We start from the raw sequence: 24049 nt of genomic DNA, 5'->3' as shown, positions 1-24049 counted from the left end.
GGATACTACTTAGAAGAAGAAGAAGAAGGAGAGAAAGCTAGCATCTCTTGGAGCTTGGTTAGTATTTTGGTTTTCCTCCTTGGTGAAGTTTTTCCTTTGTGGCCGAACCTTGCTTGGAGGAGAAGAAGGTGGTTGGTGGTTTCTCATCTCGGTAGATCGTTGCCCACACAACGTCCGAGGTTAGAAGAGGAATACGGTAGAAGATCAAGAGGTTTTTCTACAAGGTATAACTAGTAATTTTTCTTTCCGCATCATGCTAGTTATTTATGGAAATAATACCAAATACAAGAGGCTTACGTTCTAGAATTTCGAATATGTTTTTCGAAGTTGTGTTCTTTTGTTTTTTCTTTTCCTTGTGATTTGATTGTTCTCTTTGGTTAACCTAAAGTTATTTTAGGAAATTAAATATTAGCTTTCTATAAAAGGTTTTGTCTAGTCGGTGGTGGTTGCTCCCATATCCAAGAAGGTCATGTGCCTCGCCACGTCAGTACTAGGAACCAATTATGGAAATTAATATTTAATGGAATTAATAACTTAAGGAGACTTGGGTCGAACGTGTAAAGTTCCGCAGGAGATCCAAGTCAAAACCTAAAAGAACAAATAGATTAAGTTTTGGATCAAACGTGTTAAGTTCCGCAGGCGATCCAAAATTTAATTTAAAAGAACACATGGTAGCTAGGAAAAGGTTCAGACCTTTGTACAAAATTTTTGTACAGTGGAACCTATAGATTTTCCGAGTAGCAACCAACAACATATGCTTCAGTTTGTCCAAGGGCTGGATGGACATCTTCAAGTAAAGATTGCGGGTTTTGGTAATTCATCTTACATAGAGGCATTGGATAGAGCCCTTATGATTGAGTCTGCTCAGCAGAGAGCGAATACGGACAAAAAAAGGGGGCAAACAGATCAGATTTCAGGACAGACCCAGCAGCCACAGGCTGCCAGACAACAACAGAGTGGTCACAATCGGTCGGGTCAAGGTACTTCTGGGGCATCTGGGCGGCCTCAGAAGTCAGGGCGGTCTTCGGCAAGACGTTTCCGATCTTCTCATCAGAACTGGAAACATCCCACCAGTGACATTCACTGTGCGCCCGATGTGGGTCCAGAGATCACACCACATCAGTCGTTGATTGTGAAATATACATTTGTATAATTTGATTAGCGGATGTGACAGATTCGCTTATCAAATTTTGGCGCCGTTGTCGGGGAAACTAATGATGATTTTAGGATTGTTCTTTATTTTGGAAAACTTAAAATTTTTTGTTGTTTTGATTGCTTTCATGCTTATATATCCATGTGTTTGATTTAATTTGTTGCTGAGTCTTCTGATTTTATTTGCTAGTGTTTCAGTGTAAGAACAGGAAATTTATTTGACCATGGATCCATATTATCCGTATTTTGGAGATTGGAGTCAGAGTTATTATGATCAGCCTCAGATTGGGATTTATGCGCCTGAATATCAGTATGAGGATGTACAAGAAAAATTTGCAGAGTCAGTTTGGAAATGCAATGAAGTTATGCATCAAATGAGAGAGCATCAAGAGCAACAATTTGCAAGGATACAGAACATACAGATTCAGTTAGATAAAATTGCAGCATCCATCAACCAGTTGCAAACACAAAGCGCCAGTGAAGAGATGGATTGTGGAGCTCTTGTCAGCCTAACACTGCATCTATTTCTTCACAAGAATTTTCTAGTTTAATTTGTGATGATGATGTAGATGTTCAGATTTTTGATACTACTAATGTTGTTGCTTTAGATGATGTGAGTGATGCAGGTCTTGTTGCAGAAGATGATTTAAGTGTAGGGGAATGCTTACTGGAAGCATTACCTCAAGAATCACCAAGAATTGAAGATGTAAGTGTAGGGACTTGTGTTATGGAACTAAGCACCCAAGAATCACTACATGAAGTCGTACATTCACCAGAGTCTGAGCATTTACTTGGTGGAAAGGAGGTAATAATCACCACTCCAGGAACTTCTCAAGATGACATGATGAGTACTTTTTGTGATTTTTCAGAAAATGTAATGGAGGTACCAATTGTTGACTTTATTAGTTGTAATTCATCTTTTGATATATTTTATACCCACACTAATATTCTCCTATTTTATTTTTACACCACATGTGTGTGGGAGGTGTTTTCTTTTATTGATTGTGTAGGAGAACATAAGCTTCCGGAGTGGATGCTTACACTGAACCGACTCAGACCTCCAGAAAGAATTTTGAAAGGAAAAATGATTAATAAGAAGAATTTTAGTGGAACCATGATTACTCCACTTCCGGGGTGGCTTCTTCTTCTAAACCTTCTTCAACCACCGAGAAATGAAGGGGAGTTTGTTCCAACTTAACTTTCTTTAGCATTTTAATTCATGCTTTGTTAATAAATTCTTTTTGAGCGACTTTCTTTAGTTTCATACTTTGCATTTTGCATTTTGTTTCCATATTTGCTTTCGTACTTTGCATTTTGTTAGTACATAGCATTTTCATTTTGAATAAAAGTCTCCATGGAAATTTGCTAGTAATATTTTTAAGATGGTAAAAGTTTCTTAAATTTGATCATCAATTTAGGTCATTTGACATGATTGGATGCCTTACTTACATGATATTAGTTAATTTGGTGGTGGATTCCAATTTAATTAGTTGAGCTTGATTGCATGTATATTACCTAGAGAGGATCACCTTAAGCCTATACTTCATTAATTTCTTTTGTGTGGCATGTACTCATAGCAATTGAACTCTAACTTGCTTTGCTTCTTTTCAAAGTCACAATAACATTTGTATGCATGGAGATGAAGGATTTTGTCATTCTTGTGCCATCCTAATTTCCAATTCCTTTCTCCACAATTTTCTTAAAATATTCTTATCTAGCATTTTAATTCTTGATCACTTTGCTTTGCCTTCATTTTATTGGGAGTTTTGGTTGAATTCTTGATGAGTTAGATTGCTACGATGGATTAAGGTTTAAGTGTGAGAGTGAATTACATTTGTTTGAAGTTCATGGGGATTTTCTACAAATTGATTGGGTTCACTATTTTCTGAAGTTGCTGTGATTGTTAAGGATTTAAAGAGGAGATTTGCCATGGGTTACTGCAGGGCTCAGTTTGAACCTCTATCTATGCAATAGAAAGACATCTCTGAAGTAAAAATTCAAAAGCTGGAAATGTAGGAATTCAATTTTGAGTGACACTGCTGAGTTACAAAAATCAAATTCAGCTCCTAATGGATGTATTGAGAGGGCAATTTAAGTTGGAAGAAGGGAAGTCTTTTGAGATGAAAGTTTGATTATGCTTCAGGTCTTTAGCAATTCAGAGGATTTTCCAAGAGAATAGAGTTTGAATAGTGGTTATGTTTTGAGATTGAATCACAAATCAAAAGAGTACTAGGAGCCAATGAATTCTGGAATTGAAGCTGTGCCAACTTCAAGATGTTTTGTGCCAAGTTTTGGTGTAACACTCTTATCATTGAAGCATCAAGATTGGGAAAAAGTCAGAAATTAGATTCTGAAATTCTGGTAGTTGTTTCTGTCCAAGTTAAGTATTGGTTTTTCAATGTCATGTGATGTTCTATTTGTTTCATGAAACTATCTTTTATTGACTCAAAAGCCTTGGAATGTTCAGAAATTGAAATTCAGAAAATTGGAAGGCAGAAAATGACTGTGCAGGGACAGAAATGATCAAAGAGTAGGAAATCATGAAATGCAGAATTCTGCAGCACAAGAAATTTGGCATTTCTGTGCCAATATGGAAAATGAATTGTAATGATATGTATTGCTGGAAACTGGGAATTCTGTAGAGAAATGGAAGAGGCATTTCTGTGGTTGGAGTTGTTTGTGATGTGGAAAAGTGGGGCTGTGAATTGATTTTTAATGTTGTGGCCAAAACTTGCTGCTGTCTCTAACCAGTAATAGCTTGAATTTGAACTCCTGCATGACAGTGCAAATTGATAACTGAATTTACATGTATCATGCACAAAACTTCCTTAGTTCAAAGGTTTTGAAATGTCACTTTCAAAATGTGGAATGCAAGAAAATACTGGCTCAATTGTAGCATGATGCATGCTAATTCTTGTTACAAGTTTCTGATCATACAGGAATTAAAGTGGATCATAGATGGATGCAAATTCAATGAAACTGATTTGCTGAAATTGTCCAGTCTCATTGCAGTGCAAGGAATTGGAATTCTTAAACCGAATCCCTTGTTAGAATTACAGGAATGTATTGGGGCAAAATTTTCTCTGATCAGGAGCAAGGAAATGAAACTGTAACACAAAGGAAAGGCAATGTGGTAAATTGATGGGCATATTTTAATGAACATGTCTAGCTGTTGGGAAGAAATTTTGAAGTGATTCACTGCATGTTAAAGAATGGTGATACATACTCTTCTAAGTTTTTAATTCTGAAACTTTATATCTGAAATGTACAAGAAATTTGCAATGTTGGCATGTTAGTTGCTGGATGAGGACATATTGTTGTGCAGTTATGGAATGGAAGCAAATTACTTGGAATGAATTGCTGAAAGATGTTGTCTGCTATCTTTTCAGCAATTTGGTTTGCTGAATATTGTTTTTCTGAAGGTGTCAAATTGCAGGAATTCTGAAGTTGCAGAAACTTTCTAATTGATATTATTAGCCGAGACAAGATGGAATCAAGCTATCATTTGATTTAATGATTGTTAAGTTCTTTGGAAATAAATTGTTAAAGCTTGAAGTGAGAAAACTATAACATAGGTGAGGATATCAAGTTATCAAGTTGAAATTCAGAATTTTGAGAGAAAAAAAAAAGCAGGCCTGTGAAATTCTGTGAAGTTGAAGTTGAGAGCTGTTGGAGTTGTTGGTTGCTACTCGGAAAACCTAATGGTTCCACTATACAAAAATTTTGTACAAAGGTCTGAACCTTTTTCCTAGCTACCATGTGTTCTTTTAAATTAAACTTGGATCGCCTGCGGAACTTAACACGTTTGATCCAAATTTAATCTATTTGTTCTTTTAGGTTTTGACTTGGATCTCCTGCGGAACTTAACACGTTCGATACAAATCACCTAGGTTATTAATTCCATTAAATATTAATTTTCATAATTGGTTCCCAGTACTGACGTGGCGAGGCACATGACCTTCTTGAATGTGGGAGCAACCACCACCGACTAGACAAAACCTTTTAAGGAAAGCTAATATTTAATTTCCTAAAATAACTTTAGGTCAACCGAAAAGAACAATCAAATCACAAGGAAAAGAAAAACAAAAGAACATTACATCGAAAACAAATTTGAAACACTAAAATCGTATGTCTCTTGTATTTGGTATTATTTCCAAAAATAACTAGTATGATGCGGAAAGGAAAAATACTAGTTATACCTTCTAGAAAGACCTCTTGATCTTCTACCGTATTCCTCTTCTAACCTCGGATGTTGTGTGGGCAACGATTTTCCAAGATGAGGACCACCAAAGCACCTTCTTCTCCTCCTTGCTAGGTTTGGCCAAAACAAAAAGCTTTACCAAGGATGAAGAAAAAAAAACACCAACCAAGCTCCAAGGGATGCAAGCTTTCTCTCCTTCTTCTTCTTCTTCTCCAAGTAGTATCCGGCCACCACAAGAGCTCCAAGCCAAGAAGGGTTTCGGCCACCACAAAGAGGAAGAGAGGGAGAGAGGATGGCCGGCCACAACACCAAGGAAAAGAGGGAGAGAATAATAAAGGTTGTGTCTCATGAAGACACCCCAACCCCCTCTTTTATATTCCTTAGCTTTGGTAAATAAGGAAATTTAATTACAATAAAATTTCCTTAATTTTCCTTGACAATAATTAATTAAGAAAAATTAAATAAAATTTCCTAATCAATTTATCATGGCCGGCCACATCAACAAGATCAAACAAGATAATTTCAATCAACAATTAAAATTTCCTTATTTGTCTTTGGAAATTTTAAAAAATAAAATTTCCTTTTAAAATCCCTTCATGGTGGATAAAAAGAAATTTCTATAATTTTAATCTTTCAACATGTGAATAATTTTCAAAGAGAAAAAAATAAAATATCTTTCCTATCTACAAATAAGGAAAGAGATCTAATCTCTTTTCTTAATTTTTTGTAAAAGAGATATTTTAATTTTAATTCTCTTCAATAAATTATATCTTCCACATAAGAAAATTTTAAAATTAAAATTCTTTTAAATTTAATGGGGGCCGGCCACCTAAGCTTGGGTTCAAGCTAGGGCCGGCCACCCATGAACCAAGGCTTGGCCGGCCCTAGCTTGAACCACAAGCTAGCTTGGTCGGCCCCCTTATCATGAGTATGAAGGTGGGTATTGTTGGGTATAGTACTCTATAAATAAGAGGCTACGATAGGGACCGAGAGGAGGAATTGGTTTTGGTCTCTCGATAAATTTAAGCATCCCGTGTTCGCTCCGAACACACAACTTAATTTTATCAATAATAATTCATTCCACTAGAGAACTATTATTGAACTACCGCACCAATCCCAAATTACATTTTTGGGCTCCTTCTTATTATGAGTGTGTTAGTCTCCTTGTGTTTAAGATGTCAAATGTCCACTAATTAAGTGAGTTACTGACAACTCATTTAATTAATATCTTCATCCAAGAATAGTACCACTCAACCTTATCATTATGTCAGACTAAGTCCACCTGCAGGGTTTAACATGACAATCTTTATGAGCTCATCTTGGGGACATTATCAACCTAGATTACTAGGACACAGTTTCCTTCTATAATTAACAACACACACTATAAGTGATATCATTTCCCAACTTATCGGGCTTATTGATTCATCGAACTAAATCTCACCTATTGATAAATTAAAGAAATAAATATCAAATATATGTGCTTGTTATTATATTAGAATTAAGAGTACACACTTCCATAATAAATGAGGTATTTGTTCTTTTATAAAGTCAGTATAAAAGAAACAACCTCAAATGGTCCTACTCAATACACTCTAAGTGTACTAGTGTAATTATATAGTCAAGATAAACTAATTCTTAATTACACTACGACCTTCCAATGGTTTGTTCCTTTCCATTTTGGTCATGAGCTACTGTTTATAATTTATAAGGTACTGATAACATCATCTTCTGTATGTGGCACCACATGCTATGTTATCTACAATATAAATTAATTGAACAACTACAACTAAATATAGATAATTTGACCAAATGTGATTCTTTATTCAAAATAAATGTTTACAAAAGCTTAGGCTTTCAGTATACACTCTAACAATCTCCCACTTATACTAATGACTAAGCTTCCATATCTTCTGCCATACATCTGATTCTCATTCCCTCCACATGCCGATCAAAAGCTTTTGCCGGAAGGGCCTTAGTGAAAGGATCTGCTAGGTTATCTGCTGATGCAATCTTGGCGATGGCAACTTCTCTTCGCTTCACGATATCTCGTATCAGGTGGTACTTGCGCTCTATATGTTTACTTGCCTTATGGGCTCATGGTTCCTTCGAGTTTGCAACTGCACCGCTATTATCACAATAAATTGTAATGATTTTGGCCAAACCAGGAATCACATCTAAGTCCATTAGAAAGTTCCTGAGCCATACTGCTTCTTTAGCCGCCTCAGAGGCTGCTACATACTCAGCTTCCATAGTTGAGTCCGAAACGCATTTCTGCTTAACACTCCTCCATGTAATGGCTCCACCTCCCAAAGTAAACACATAGCCTGATGTAGACTTATTGTTGTCCCTATCTGATTGGAAATCTGAATCCGTGTAACCCACAGGGAGCAAATCGTCTGCTTGGTAAACTAGCATACAATCTCTAATCCTTCTCAGGTACTTTAATATATGCTTTACCGCAGTCCAATGTCCTTGTCCAGGATTACTTTGATATCTGCTAACCATGCCCACGGCAAAACAAATATCAGGTCTCGTATATAGCATTGCATACATTAGGCTTCCTACAGCCGAAGCATAAGGAACTGCTTTCATGTCCTCTATCTCCTTTGATGTCTTCGGAGACATCTCTTTAGATAGAGTTATTCCATGCCTAAAAGGTAAGAAACCTTTCTTGGAATCCTGCATGCTAAAACGAGCAAGGATTGTATCTATATATGAAGTTTGGGACAGACACAACATTCTTTTCTTGCGATCCCTTATAACTTTGATCCCAAGAATGTGTGCACAATCTCCTAAGTCCTTTATTTCAAATTATTTGGATAACCATACCCTTACGTCCGATAATACCTTGACATTGTTGCCAATTAACAAAATATCATTTACGTATAGTACAAGAAATATCACCATGTTTCCGTTACACTTCTTGTATACACAAGACTCATCCGGACACTGAATAAATCCATATGACTAGATTACTTCATTAAACCGGATGTTCCAAGACCTTGAAGCCTGCTTTAGTCCATAAATGGACCGATTGAGCTTGCACACTAGATGCTCTTTGTCTTTTTCAATAAACCCTTCTGGTTGCTTCATATGGATGTTCTCTTCAAGACTTCCATTAAGGAAAGCTGTCTTGACATCCATTTGCCAAATCTCATAATACATATGAGCAGCAATGGACAAGAGTATCCGGATAGACTTAAGCATGGCTACCGGTGAAAAGGTCTCCTCATAGTCGATTCCCTCTTTCTGAGTGTACCCTTTCGCAACAAGCCTAGCTTTGAAGGTTTCTACCTTCCCATCTGTCCCTCTTTTCCTTTTGTAGATCCACTTGCATCCAACGGCTTTTACACCATCGGGTGGTTCTACAAGCTCCCAGACCTTATTAGAGTACATAAACTCTATTTCAGAATTCATTGCCTTTTGCCAAGATGCTGCATCTATATCTTGGAGTGCTTCGTCATATGTTCGAGGATCAGGTTCATGTTTACCCGGGATCAAGTCCGAAGACTCTCCCAAAAACATGAATCTTTCTGGCTGCCTTACAACCCTCCCACTACGACGAGACACTGTCTGTGGTTGTGTATCATGTGTGACACATGTTGCAGTCTCTTGTGGTACTTCATCTTGTACTGTTGATACTAAAGTAGACGTATCCTCTCTAAGTTCTTCTAAAACAACTTTGCTACTGGGCTTGTGATCCATTATATAGTCTTCTTCTAAAAACTGGGCATTGGTGCTAACAATGACCTTTTGGTCTTTAGGACTATAAAATTAACCACCTTTCGTTCCTTTGGGATACCCCACAAACACGCGAACTTCTGTACGAGATTCTAACTTATCAGCATCTGGTTTCAGCACATGTGCTGGACTACCCCAAATCCGAATATGTCTTAGACTGGGCTTTCGCCCATCCCACAATTCTGTGGGAGTAGAAGAAACTGATTTAGAAGGTACTAAGTTCAGAATGTACACTGCTATTTCCAGAGCGTATCCCCAAAACGAATTTGGTAATTCTGAATAACTCATCATCGATCTAACCATTTCCATAAGAATCCTATTCCTTCGTTCTGCCACACCATTCTGTTGGGGTGTACCAGGTGCAGACAGTTGGGATTGAATCCCGGCCTCTGATAAGTAATTCCTAAACTCTCCTAAGAGGTATTCGCCACCACGATTAAACCGTAGTGTCTTGATATTTTACCTAGTCATTTCTCCACATCAGCTTTGTACTCTTTGAACTTATCAAAGCACTCGGACTTGCGGCGCATTAGGTAAATGTATCCGTATCTTGAATAATCGTCTATAAAAGAGACAAAATATTCAAAGCCACCTCTTGCCTGGACAGACATAGGACCACACAAATCAGAGTGAACCAATTCTAACACTTCTTTGGCTCTATACCCCTTGACCTTAAAAGGCCTCTTGGTCATTTTACCTTCCAAGCAAGATTCACAAGTTGGAAAATTTTCCAACTCTAATGAACCCAAAAGTCCATCGGCTGTAAGCCTCTGAATCCTACTTAAGTTAATATGACCAAACCTTAGATGCTAAAGATATGCTTGGTTCATTTCCGAAGGTTCTTTTCTCTTATTAGAGTTAGAAGATGAGTTATAAATTTCCTTGTTTTGCTTTGTGGGAGAAATTGGATTTAAAGTATACAAATTGTCAACTAATGCACCAGAACAGATAATCACTTTATTTCTCTTAATAACTACATCGTTACTAAAGGAAACTGAATATCCATCTAAAAACAGTTTAGAAACTGAAATTAAATTCTTTCTAAAACATGGTACATAAAGACATTTCTTAAAACCAAATTTCTATTTCTATTAAAAGATAAGTAGACGTCTCCCACTGCAACAGCCGCCACCTTAGTAGCATTGCCCATGTAGACGGTAATCTCTCCTTCAGTTAGTCGTCGGGTTTCCTGGAACCCCTGCAAGGAATTGCAGACATGATCAGTGACTCCCGTATCTACACACCAGGTGCTGGTAGATAACACCGCTAAACATGTTTCAACAACTAGAGCATGAGATATACCTTTTTTGTTCTGATTCCTTCCAATGCCCTGACTGCTTACAAATGAAGCACTTGCCCTTCGGCTTCTTCATTCCAGCTTTAGGTCCTGTACTATGAGATTTATTCACTTTCTTTGCTGAACCAACTTGTTCCTTCTTCCTCTTTCCTTTCGGTTTAGAAGTAGAACCATTTTCAACATAGTGAATATGAGAATTGTGACGAAATAAACCTTCTGCTACCTGAAGTTCTGTCAGTAGTTCCGCCAATGAATATACCCTTTTGTTCATATTGTAATTCAGGCGGAATTGCTCAAAACTTCTAGGTAGTGTTTGGAGGATCATATCGATCCGGGTTTCCCCATCAATTTCTCCTCCAAGGATCTGTATTTCATTCAGATAAGCCATCATCTTTAGGATATGATCCCTCACAGGAGTACCCTCTTGCATGGTGGCTGTCATTATCTTTCTCATGGCTTCTTGTTTAAAAGTCCGATCCTGATGACCAAAGAGTTCCTTGAGATTGTTCATAATATCATAAGCTGTTGGTAAATCTTGATGCTGATGTTGCAATACATTTGATATTGAAGCCAAAATGTAACACCGCGCCATCTCATCTGCTTTTACCCATTTCCTATGATATTCAATCTCCTCTTGGGTAGACTCACCAGTGGGGTGCATCAGGACAAGGCTCAGTCAGTACAAACTTATAGCTTTTAGCAGTAAGAACAATGTCCAGGTTTCTTTTCCAATCTATGTAATTAGGACCAGTAAGTCTATTCTGTTGTAGTATGATGGACAGTGGGTTGAAAGTCATCCTAAGAATCACAAATAACTTTTGGTCAGAACTCTAAATTTAGAATAATATTGATTCTTCAAACAATACTATTTTAAATTAACCAACACCTCAAAACACCGCGAATATTGTATGCCATGATAGTGTGGACGTATACAAATTCAGCATTTGTAAAAAGGAGGGTTTAACCCATTAATTTTATTATCTTGTCAACCTAACTTTTTGAAAAATAAAATTAATAGTTGGTATCCTTTGGTCACACGAATAATAGCAGTGACTCCGATGGGGAGGATACTATTAGATGTGCCTAAGTGTATACCACTACTTGACACTAAGTCTATTAATAAGATTGTGCCCCTTCCGATGGGGAAGATCACACGCTCTTAATTAACTTCCTATAATCATCCAAAATGGAAGTTTGTTCTAGTGATCCACAAACAAGCTCATCCAATATGGAGGAAGGCACTCAGAGCCAACGCGCAAGCTTGTTTGCATCACTTACAAACCAATAATGGAGACCTTAGAATTTATTTAAAATCCCTCTCCCACTTAGTTATTTATAAATGAGGAATTTTAACTATGCTAGCCTACTAGACATGTATACTAACATGCACACACAACACAATATAAAAGCAATAAATGAAAAACTAATTTTTAACTATTATGGCTTTTATCTATTGTTGTCCTCCGTGTGTCGCCAGCCCTAGCTGCTGCCTTATTTGGCCACCGCCACCGGGTCTAGATGTCGCATCCATCTTGCTCCTTGTTCCGCTGCGCCTCTGGTCCTCAAAAGGTTCCATGCCTTGCAAGATTCGATCCGCGACATAAATATAATTTTACATTTTTCGATCCTATATTCCTCGAAGGAATGGACATGTAAACTAGATCGAATATAAAATAAAAATTTACATCCATCGATCCTATATTTCATAAAAGGAATATACATGTAACTAGATCAAAAATAAAATCCTAATAAAAACTAAATACAGCTCCTGCTGTATTTTATAATACAATCATGCACACACATATAATTGCCCTTGACATGTCCAAGGGTCCAATCGCACACATAAAGAAAACTATAAGCCATAATAGTTGGATTCTGCATCCACAAAGTTAGCACATCCTACTATTAACCTGCCTAAATTATGTATGTCATGTGCATAATTAAACTAATATCAAAATACATAGAGGCAAAACCCTAGCTCTGATACCAATTGTTGGTTGCTACTCAGAAAACCTAATGGTTCCACTGTACAAAAATTTTGTACAAAGGTCTGAACCTTTTTCCTAGCTACCATGTGTTCTTTTAAATTAAACTTGGATCGCCTGCGGAACTTAACACGTTTGATCCAAATTTAATCTATTTGTTCTTTTAGGTTTTGACTTGGATCTCCTGCGGAACTTAACACGTTCGATCCAAATCACCTAGGTTATTAATTCCATTAAATATTAATTTTCATAATTGGTTCCCAGTACTGACGTGGCGAGGCACATGACCTTCTTGGATATGGGAGCAACCACCACTGACTAGACAAAACCTTTTAAGGAAAGCTAATATTTAATTTCCTAAAATAACTTTAGGTCAACCGAAAAGAACAATCAAATCACAAGGAAAAGAAAAACAAAATAAAATTACATCGAAAACAAATTCGAAACACTAAAATCATATGCCTCTTGTATTTGGTATTATTTCCAAAAATAACTAGTATGATGCGGAAAGGAAAAATACTAGTTATACCTTCTAGAAAGACCTCTTGATCTTCTACCGTATTCCTCTTCTAACCTCGGACGTTGTGTGGGCAACGATCTTCCAAGATGAGGACCACCAAAGCACCTTCTTCTCCTCCTTGCTAGGTTCGGCCAAAACAAAAAGCTTTACCAAGGATGAAGAAAAAAAAACACCAACCAAGCTCCAAGGGATGCAAGCTTTCTCTTCTTCTTCTCCAAGTAGTATCCGACCACCACAAGAGCTCCAAGCCAAGAAGGGTTTCGGCCACCACAAAGAGGAAGAGAGGGAGAGAGGATGGGCGGCCACAACACCAAGGAAAAGAGGGAGAGAATAATAAAGGTTGTGTCTCATGAAGACACCTCAACCCCCTCTTTTATATTCCTTAGCTTTGGTAAATAAGGAAATTTAATTACAATAAAATTTCCTTAATTTTCCTTGACAATAATTAATTAAGAAAAATTAAATAAAATGTCCTAATCAAATTATCATGGCTGGCCACATCAACAAGATCAAACAAGACAATTTCAATCAACAATTAAAATTTCCTTATTTATCTTTGGAAATTTTAAAAAATAAAATTTCCTTTTAGAATCCCTTCATGGTGGATAAAAAGAAATTTCTATAATTTTAATCTTTCAACATGTGAATAATTTTCAAAGAGAAAAAAATAAAATATCTTTCCTATCTACAAATAAGGAAAGAGATCTAATCTCTTTTCTTAATCTTTTGTAAAAGAGATATTTTAATTTTAATTCTCTTCAATAAATTATATCTTCCACATAAGAAAATTTTAAAATTAAAATTCTTTTAAATTTAATGGGGGTCGGCCACCTAAGCTTGGGTTCAAGCTAGGGTCGGCCACCCATGAACCAAGGCTTGGCTGGCCCTAGCTTGAACCACAAGCTAGCTTGGTCGGCCCCCTTATCATGGGTATGAAGGTGGGTATAGGTGGGATAGTACTCTATAAATAAGAGGCTACGATAGGGACCGAGAGGAGGAATTGGTTTTGGTCTCCCGATAAAATTAAGCATCCCGTGTTCGCCCCGAACACACAACTTAATTTTATCAATAATAATTCATTCCACTAGAGAACTATTATTGAACTACCGCATCAATCCCAAATTACATTTTTGGGCTCCTTCTTATTATGAGTGTGTTAGTCTCCCTGTATTTAAGATGTCAAATGTTCACTAATTAAGTGAGTTACTGACAACTCATTTAATTAATATCTTCATCCAAGAATAGTACCACTCAACCTTATCGTTATGTCGGACTAAGTCCACTTGCAGGGTTTAACATGACAAGCTTTCTGAGCTCATCTTGGGGACATTATCAACCTAGATTACTAGGACACAGTTTTCTTCTATAATCAAAAACACACACTATAAGTGATATCATTTCCCAACTTATCGGGCTTATTGATTCATCGAACTAAATCTCACCCATTGATAAATTAAAGAAATAAATATCAAATATATGTCTTGTTATTATATTAGGATTAAGAGTACACACTTCCATAATAACTGAGGTATTTGTTCCTTTATAAAGTCAGTATAAAAGAAACAACCTCAAATGGTCCTACTCAATACACTCTAAGTGTACTAGTGTAATTATATAGTCAAGATAAACTAATTCTTAATTACACTACGACCTTCCAATGGTTTGTTCCTTTCCATTTTGGTCGTGAGCTACTGTTTATAATTTATAAGGTACTGATAACATCATCTTCTGTATGTGGCACCACATACTATGTTATCTACAATATAAATTAATTGAACAACTACAACTAAATGTAGACAATTTGATCAAATGTGATTCTTTATTCAAAATAAATGTTTACAAAAGCTTAGGCTTTCAGTATACACTCTAACAGGAGTATCTAAAATTCAGAATTGACATTAAGGAAAGGAGAAGCTCAAATGATGATTTGTAACGTGAGACAACAAATGGAATGTGGCGTCAATAGCTTCTACCAAGATTCATTTTAACTCTTGTAAAGATGAAACAGAAAAAAATTAAAGAGTAGAAACTGTTAGGACCAAAAGTAGCTAGAGGGGGGGTGAATAGCTCGTCGCGTTCGCTCGGTGCTCGGCGTTGCTTGTTCCTTCAAAGATGTGCAGCGGAAAATACAGAAACAAACACACAACGCTAACACGGTTGGTTTTAATTGGTATCCACCTCACAAGAGGTGACTAATCCAAGGATCCACACCAACACACACACCCTCCACTAAATAAAACTCTCCTTTATGGTAACTACCAAGGGCGGAGAAGCCCTACAAGACTCAATACAAGAAGAGAGGGAAAGGATACAAGAAATACAAGCTTACAAGCTTACAATGAGTACAAAAACCTAACCCTAGCTTCTCTTCTTGGCTTTGATCCGCCTCTTGACTTGGAGAGCTTCCAAGATCCTTCAAGAACTGGCGATCTGAGCTTTGTGAGCGCTGTGGAGAAGTTGGCGAGAGCTCTGGAGTGAATCGGAGAAGTGATTACCGCAGCCATCGAACGGCTATATACAGCGCCAGCGGTCGGATCCCGATCGATTCGAATGTTCCCAATCGATCGGGAGGCTTTGGATCGATCCACGGATCGATCCAGAGCGCCTGCACAGAAGCGCGCTGGATCGATCCACGGATCGATCCGGCGCTTATCGCGCGAAGCAGGCGCGTCCCAATCGATCCATCGATCGATTGGGACCTCTGATCGATCCACGGATCGATCCGAGCTTCATTGGAAGGCCGGATCGATCCATCGATCGATCCAGCGCTGGATCGATCCACGGATCGATCCAAAGACTGATTTTGTCCAAACCAAGTCCCAAACATCCCAAACCAACATCCGGTCAACCTTGACTGTTGGTATGTCATGCCTAGCATCTAGTCACTCCCTTGACTGCTAGGACTCCCTTACCAAGTGTCGGTCAATCCCTTTGACCCACTTGGACTTTTCTGTGCCAAGTATCCGGTCAATCCTTTGACCTGCGGACTTTTCTTTCATGCCAAGTATCCGTCAATCCTTTGACCTACTTGGACTTCCGCCACCGGATGTCCGATCATCCTCGATCCATCTGGATTTTCTCGGCTTCACTCACGGGACTTTCACCTAGCTTCACTCACTGGGTTTTCCATCCTAGCTTCACTCACTAGTACTTTCACCGCTTCACTCACCGGGGTTTTCCATCCGCCTAGCTTCACTCACTAGGACTTTCACGCTTCCTCACCAGGATTTCCATCCGCCTAGCTTCACTCACTAGGACTTTCACTGGTTTCACTCACCGGGATTTCCATCTGCCTAGCTTCACTCACTAGGACTTCCTTCTGGCTTCACTCACGGGACTTCCCTGGCTTCACTCACGGGACTTTTCTTACCTGGCTTCACTCACCGGGACTTTCATTTTGCCTAACATCCAGTTAGGACTTCGATCAAGTATCCAGTCAACCTTGACCTACTTGACTCTTCTTCAATCAATATCTTATTGTCAAACATCTAAACCCAAACCAAGACTCGGCTTGGTTGGTCAACCTTGACTGAGGGATATGCACCAACAATCTCCCCTTTTGATGTTTGACAATACCACAATAACACTTACAATCCCATATGTAAGTTAGGCTAATCCCATAGCCTCCTTCTTCATGCCACTAGGTAATGAAAGCATAAATTAAGCTCTTCATTCTCCCCCTAAGAGGGCAAACTCCCTCTAGGTACTGAAAGCCTAACTTACTCCCTTTCATGAGTCCTTTCATTCTCCCCCTATGACCTTCCCATAGGTAATGAAGGACTAAGCTTAACCATACATTCTCCCCCTATTGGCACACATCAACCCATCGTTGGACATACATCAACCTATGTTCCAATTCTGGGCACACTTCAACAAATCCATTTGTTGAAGATTCTCCCCCTGAAGAGTTGCTCATCGTTGTTCACAACATCACTCGTTGTGATCAACACGATAATGAAGGTCCCATACCCTTCATTTATCCTTAACTTCTCCCTCAATGTAGACAACTACCCAACCTTGAGCATTATCTACCACTTGAGTGTCCACTTGAAATAATGAGGATATCCACTCCCCATTTCTCCCCATTTCAAGTTTAAATGCTCAACCTTGAGCAAGTTCACAACAGAAGGTTAACCACCTTCCAAGGTTCATGAAAAATAATTTTCATGTCTTTAAAGAGTCCCTCCCCCTAAAGACATGGTGGTAACTTCTGTCATTGCACCAACAATGACTTGGAATCCCTAAACCATTAGGAAATCCAAATTTAGAAGTTTTGAGGTTCAAATATTCAAAATTTGAAACAACCTCAACCTAAACTTCTACTTAGTCTTCGTTAACCAATCCATCCTTGTTTTCAACATGAAAACACCCTTTGTATGTATACAAATGTATTTAAGGGGTTTGGAATGGTTACCTAGACTCAAAGAGGTTCAAAGATGCTGAAATCATGGCCTTCCCAGCCAAAATCAGCAACTTGGATCGATTGGAGTTGGGTTCCAATCGATTGAACCTTTCTGAATCGATCCACGGATCGATTCAGACTCCCTGGATCGATCGGCTGATCGATCCAGCGAGCTTCTGCTCGTGGGAATTGCCGTTTGAATCGATCCATGGATCGATTCAGGAACTCCAATCGATCCATGGATCGATCGAAGCTCTGATAGTTGCTGAAATTCCATTTCAGTCAACTTCAGAAACCCCTAGAAAATTCTACAAAAATCCAAAAATTATGAAATTTCGTGTAGACATTATTTAGGGCATACTTAATCATGGAAAAATAGCTTTCTATGAAAATACATCATATTTTCAAAGATTGACACAAACTTGAAAACTTGCAAAAACTTTAGTGTTTTTCTTCAAGTTTGTGTCTAACTATTCAATGGTGATTACTATCAAAAGATAGCCTTCACCAAGGTTTTCCAAAAACATTTTAAAAACATTTTCAAAACCAATATCCCATCACATTCCTTGGGCTTAATGCACATGACTTGTACATTAGCTTTCCCAATGATGGGAAAACACATAACTATGTGTTTTGATGAATCTAAAACTCAAAAGAATGCACTAAATCAACATCTTGAGTTTTGTTCATCATCCTAACATCTCACTTGTATATAATATGCACTAAAACACATACAAGTCACCTTATAGTCTTTGTGAGATGTAGATTTTGGTTTTTGCCCTAATCTAGGGATCATGCATATTTATCTAGGCATTTTAGAAATGTTAGACATCCACCTAGGATGTCAATTGTCAATAAGTGTCGTTAAATGTCATTTGTCCTTAATTACAAGGAATTAAACTTAATGCATGATTATGTTATGGCATACATCAACAGAAAATAATTTTCAAAAGAAAATATCCTATTACTACATGATGTATGAATGTCATGACATGGTATTTTTGGATTTTTCATAATAAAACATGAATGCAAAAATAGACATGATGTCATGGCATATGATGGGCAAACAATCATGGCAAGGTTTAGCATAAATAAAATATACATAGATTAACTATCTAAGTATCCTTAAAGTCTTAGCTAAACTTACAACTTAAACCTAGATTGCCCTAAAGTGCTTCAAGAAAATGCCAAAGCCTAAGTTTGCATTTCTTATTCCCTTGATTAATTTATGCCAATTAAAATTAAGCATATTCCTCAAATGTTGGCATATTCCATTTTTCCTCAAGAGTAGCACTTTTAAATTAAGGCTTAGTTTGCCTTTAATTTCCTAAGAACATACCAAAATCCCAACTTGGTAGTTCTTGTGTTTTCTTAAATTTGTGCCACTTTAAAATAAAATCAATACTTCTCCAATTTGGCACATTTACTCTTTCAAGGAGTAATCAATAGGTCCATTTCATTTTCAAAGGTTAACTAACACCTTGAAAATGCTCCTTGAGTGTCAATTTCCTCAAAGTTGGGTTAACTACCCTTCTAATCGGAGTTGACACTCTCTAACCCATCTATGGGGTAGAGAAGATGCTCCTAGGAACCCAACACCTATTGGTGCTCCTTAGATGCTCTAGGTACTCACTAGGGATAACTTCCCTAGATACCTTCCTAGTGACCTTGTTGGGCTTCTTAGAAGCCTTGGTCACATTTTCTAGGTCAACTCTAGGGATAACCTTCCTTGTGACCTTGTTTGTGACTTTCTTAGACTTCTTAGAAGTCTTAGTCACATTTACTGCAAAAATACTCTTAGGGATGACTTCCCTAGTATTTTTGGCTTGACCACTAGACCTAGGGTTTGTTCCATAACTATATGGAACTCTATGGTAAGAGGGCACATCCTTCTTAGCCTTTGGTTTGTATCCCAACCCTCTATGGCCATTAGATGACCTTTGTGCTCCTAGACCTAGGTTATGCTCATTTTGCCCTAATAGGATATTTTCCATCCTTTTTAGGGTCTTTTCCATTTTATCAAGCCTTGATCTCAAGACTTGATTTTCTATCACTAAGTCCTTAGTTTTTGGTTTTTCATTTGATCCATGAGCATTTTTATTCTTGGACTTGTATCTATTATCCTTAGTGTTCTTGCCTAGGTTTTTACTTACATTCCTAGCCTTAGGGATAGTAGTTTTGGCATGTAGGGCCACATGCTTTTCCTTAAAGCCCTCATGCTTCCTATTCTTATGGTAAATCGCATTAAAATGATAAAAATTTGACCTAGCATGCTTTTTACCATTTTGCAAGGGAATAGGCTCAATGAAAGTTACCTTCCTTTTTACCTTGGAGGCTCCCCCTTGACTAGTGCCTCCTTGAGCCTTGACCATCTTCTTCCCCTTGGGGCATTGACTTCGGTAATGCCCTTTTTGTTGACACAAGAAGCACACAATGTGCTCCTTGCTCTTCTTTGTCCCGGGGGTGGTCTCCTTGGGCTTCTCCTTGCCCTTTTGTGCCACTTGGCCCTTCTTCTTGGCCAAGTTGGGACACTTGCTCTTATAGTGCCCATGTTCCCTACACTCAAAACATATTATATGATTTTTATTATTAATTGAAATATTTATACCTTTGCTTGTAGGGGTGGCATCTTTTTCTTTGGATCCGGAGGTAGAAGCTTCCTCTTGATCGGACCTTGATTCTCCTCCATTTGATTTTTCTTGACTTGTGGAGGTAGAATCTACTTCCTCCTCTTCGTCTCTTGACCCGGATGTAGAAGCTTCTCCTTCTTCTTGATCCGACGTCACCAAGGATTGCTCCCCCTCAATCCTAGAGGTGGAGGCTTCATCATCTTGAATATGAAACAGGGAGTATGCTCCCTCCTTGTTCCCTTCGTTGCATTCCCTTGAGGATGAAGCTTCTTGGATTTCCTCTTCTTCGGAGGTTGAGCATCTATCAACCTCGGAATCCTCCTTTTGGTCTTGCTCCAAAGAGTCACCCTCTTTGGATTCTTCATGATCTTGTACAGTGGAGGGGATCTCTTCATGAAGCTTGGCCAATTTGCTCCAAAGCTCCTTGGCATCTTCGAATTCTCCAACTCGAGCCAAGATGTGGCTAGGCAATAAGTTGACCAGAAGCTTGGTCACTTTGTCATTTGCCTCGCCCCTTTGAATTTGCTCTGAGCTCCATATGCTTTTCTTTAGAAGCTTGCCCTTGGAGTTCGTTGGAGCTTTGAAGCCTTCCATTAGAGCAAACCATTGCTCTATCTCCATCATAAGAAAGTTTTCGATTCTTGATCTCCAAGAATCGAAGCTTGCCGATGAATATGGTGGAGCCACCCTTGTGTCAAATCCAAGTCCATCTTGGAACTGCATCTTGAAGTTGAGCTTGATAGAATCTTGAACTTGAAGAATTTGCTCCAACTTCTTCACCCTCTAGCTTTTCTTGATATGTTTGCCCCTTCCGGCGGTGATTCCGGTGAAGAGCAACCTTGCTCTGATACCACTTGTTAGGACCAAAAGTAGCTAGAGGGGGGGGGTGAATAGCTCGTCGCGTTCGCTCGGTGCTCGGCGTTGCTTGTTCCTTCAAAGATGTGCAGCGGAAAATACAGAAACAAACACACAACGCTAACACGGTTGGTTTTACTTGGTATCCACCTCACAAGAGGTGACTAATCCAAGGATCCACACCAACACACACACCCTCCACTAAATAAAACTCTCCTTTATGGTAACTACCAAGGGCGGAGAAGCCCTACAAGACTCAATACAAGAAGAGAGGGAAAGGATACAAGAAATACAAGCTTACAAGCTTACAATGAGTACAAAACCCTAACCCTAGCTTCTCTTCTTGGCTTTGATCCGCCTCTTGACTTGGAGAGCTTCCAAGATCCTTCAAGAACTGGCGATCTGAGCTTTGTGAGCGCTGTGGAGGAGTTGGCGAGAGCTCTGGAGTGAATCGGAGAAGTGATTACCGCAGCCATCGAACGCCTGCAGCTATAAACGACGCCAACGGTCGGATCCCGATCGATTCGAATGTTCCCAATCGATCGGGGAGGCTTTGGATCGATCCACGGATCGATCCAGAGCGCCTCTGTGCTCTGGAAACGCGCCTGGATCGATCCACGGATCGATCCAGCGCTTATCGCGCGAAGTAGCCGCGTCCCAATCGATCCACTGATCGATTGGGACCTCTGGATCGATCCACGGATCGATCCAGAAGCTCTCTGTTCGCTGGGACAGGTCTGGATCGATCCAGAGCCTGGATCGATCCACGGATCGATCCAGCACTTGATTTTTGTCCAAAACCAAGTCCCAAACATCCCAAACCAACATCCGGTCAACCTTGACCTGTTGGTATGTCATGCCTAGCATCTAGTCACTCCCTTGACCTGCTAGGACTCCCTTACCAAGTGTCCGGTCAATCCCTTTGACCCACTTGGACTTTTCTCTGTGCCAAGTATCCGGTCAATCCCTTTGACCTACTTGGACTTTTCTTTCATGCCAAGTATCCAGTCAATCCTTTGACCTACTTGGACTTCCCAGCACCAGATGTCCGATCATCCTTGATCCATCTGGATTTTCCCTTGCCTGGCTTCACTCACCAGGACTTTCACCTAGCTTCACTCACTAGGGTTTTCCATCTGCCTAGCTTCACTCACTAGGACTTTCACCTGGCTTCACTCACCAGGGTTTTCCATCTGCCTAGCTTCACTCACTAGGACTTTCACCTGGCTTCACTCACCAGGATTTCCATCTGCCTAGCTTCACTCACTAGGACTTTCACCTGGCTTCACTCACCAGGATTTCCATCTGCCTAGCTTCACTCACTAGGACTTCCTTCTGCCTGGCTTCACTCACCAGGACTTCCTTCTGCCTGGCTTCACTCACCAGGACTTTTCTTCTGCCTGGCTTCACTCACCAGGACTTTCATTTTGCCTAACATCCCAGTTAGGACTTCCCAGTCAAGTATCCAGTCAACCTTGACCTACTTGACTCTTCTTCAATCAATATCTTATTGTCAAACATCTAAACCCAAACCAAGACTCAGCTTGGTTACCCAGGTCAACCTTGACCTGAGGGATATTGCACCAACAGAAACAAAAAAAAAACATCTGCAGAAATGGAACTTATGCAACAATTCTGAATTTACAATTCAGTATCAGAATTAAATATGAAGATTAAGAGTGTGATTGAAAAATGATTGAATTCAAAATCAATAGTACGCTAATGGTGACTGAATTACCAGCTAGTAACCAGAAACTTGCAGAACCTGGAATTTTCCACTTGTACTACTGATTGATGCTGATTTCCGTGATCAAGGTTGCTATAGGTGTTCAATGAAGATCAAATTGGCCGAGTAGTATAGAGTGTTAGTTGCAAAAGCAAGATAAGAAAGGGTTTTGATTTCTAAAACTCAAAATTGCCTTAATTCCATTACTGAAACTCCTTGTTGTTGCTGGGCATAGATTCTGTTGGTGTTTGAAATAACATGAAGTGATTGTGCTCTGAGTACAGTTCTGAAATTTTAAACATCAAGTCAATAAATTATTCAAAATCTGAATTCTGAAAACATGCTTCTCAAATCTTCTAATTGCTATTCAGAATGAGGTTGTTAGGGATTATAAGTTGGACAAAAGAATCATCAAAATGATATTTATTGCATAAGTTGAGGCAACTTCAGTGAATTGATTCATGGAAGTATATAATTTCAGAATAAATTATAGAGAATTTCAGAGATAGCTACTGGAGAATTTTTGCTAAAATGATTTGGATTCCTGTTGCAACTTCGCTGCTGAAAGAGATTCCAGAAGTGGTTTTTGCAGGAGCTATGTCAAAACCAATCCATCTATGAACCCCTGTTACTGGAATCTTTAGTTGCAGATTCCCAGAACTAGAATCCATTAACATTAACAGAAACAGAGAAAAGGAAATGCAGAAACACAGAATTTGTTATAGTTGTGGCCTTCAAATCATATGAATTCAATTGAAACTTTGTTAATTTTAGTGACAAATTGTGTTTTCTGTATTTCCATGTCTTCTATAAATTGCATGGACAGATTGATATAAATCTGCTGCTAAATCAGGAATCAGAAGCTGAACTATTCTTTTTGACTTCCTATTCGTATGCTGGAGGATATGCAAATTTAATGGAAGAAGGAAGGAGTTGCTGATTTCTGCAATATGTTGCTGGAATTTTGGAGCTGGAATTCAGGAGCTGCAACTGAATATCATTGCTAATTAATCAAGAAATGGAATAAAGTGTTAGAAATCAGAAATCAGCCCTGTTTTGTGCCAACCTTTCAATCCATTGTCTGATCAGGAAGAAGGTGAATTCAATTCTCTATTAATGTAGTGTTGAATGATGTTTCTTTCCAAGTTGAATTCTTCTTGAATTCTGCCGAGACCTTCTTCAAATTCAGATTCTGAGTACCAATAACAGACAAGGGTTGAACCAATTTGAGATACAAATCAAATTCAAGAGGATTTTAAGAGGATAGATGTCATAGTTGAACTTATTGTGAAGTGAAGTGGGAAGTTGTTTCTGAAAATTCAAATCTGTGGAGTGTCATAGAATTGAGAAGCTGAATTTCTGATTGTTGTTGTTGATGGCATCGATGCTGTCTGAATTCTGAACCTAAATTTCTTAAATTTGATGAACAAACTGTTGAAGTGCTGGAGGATTGCAGAATTACAGAACAAGAACCTGTTTGTGTGATGTTTGCTTCCAAGCTTAATTTCATGAATCCAGCTAAGTATTCAAGAGCTATTAA

The sequence above is a fragment of the Zingiber officinale genome, chromosome 6A, assembly GCF_018446385.1.
Source record: "Zingiber officinale cultivar Zhangliang chromosome 6A, Zo_v1.1, whole genome shotgun sequence".
NCBI classification, from domain to species: domain Eukaryota; kingdom Viridiplantae; phylum Streptophyta; class Magnoliopsida; order Zingiberales; family Zingiberaceae; genus Zingiber; species Zingiber officinale.
Note: the sequence above shows the minus strand (reverse complement) of the source record.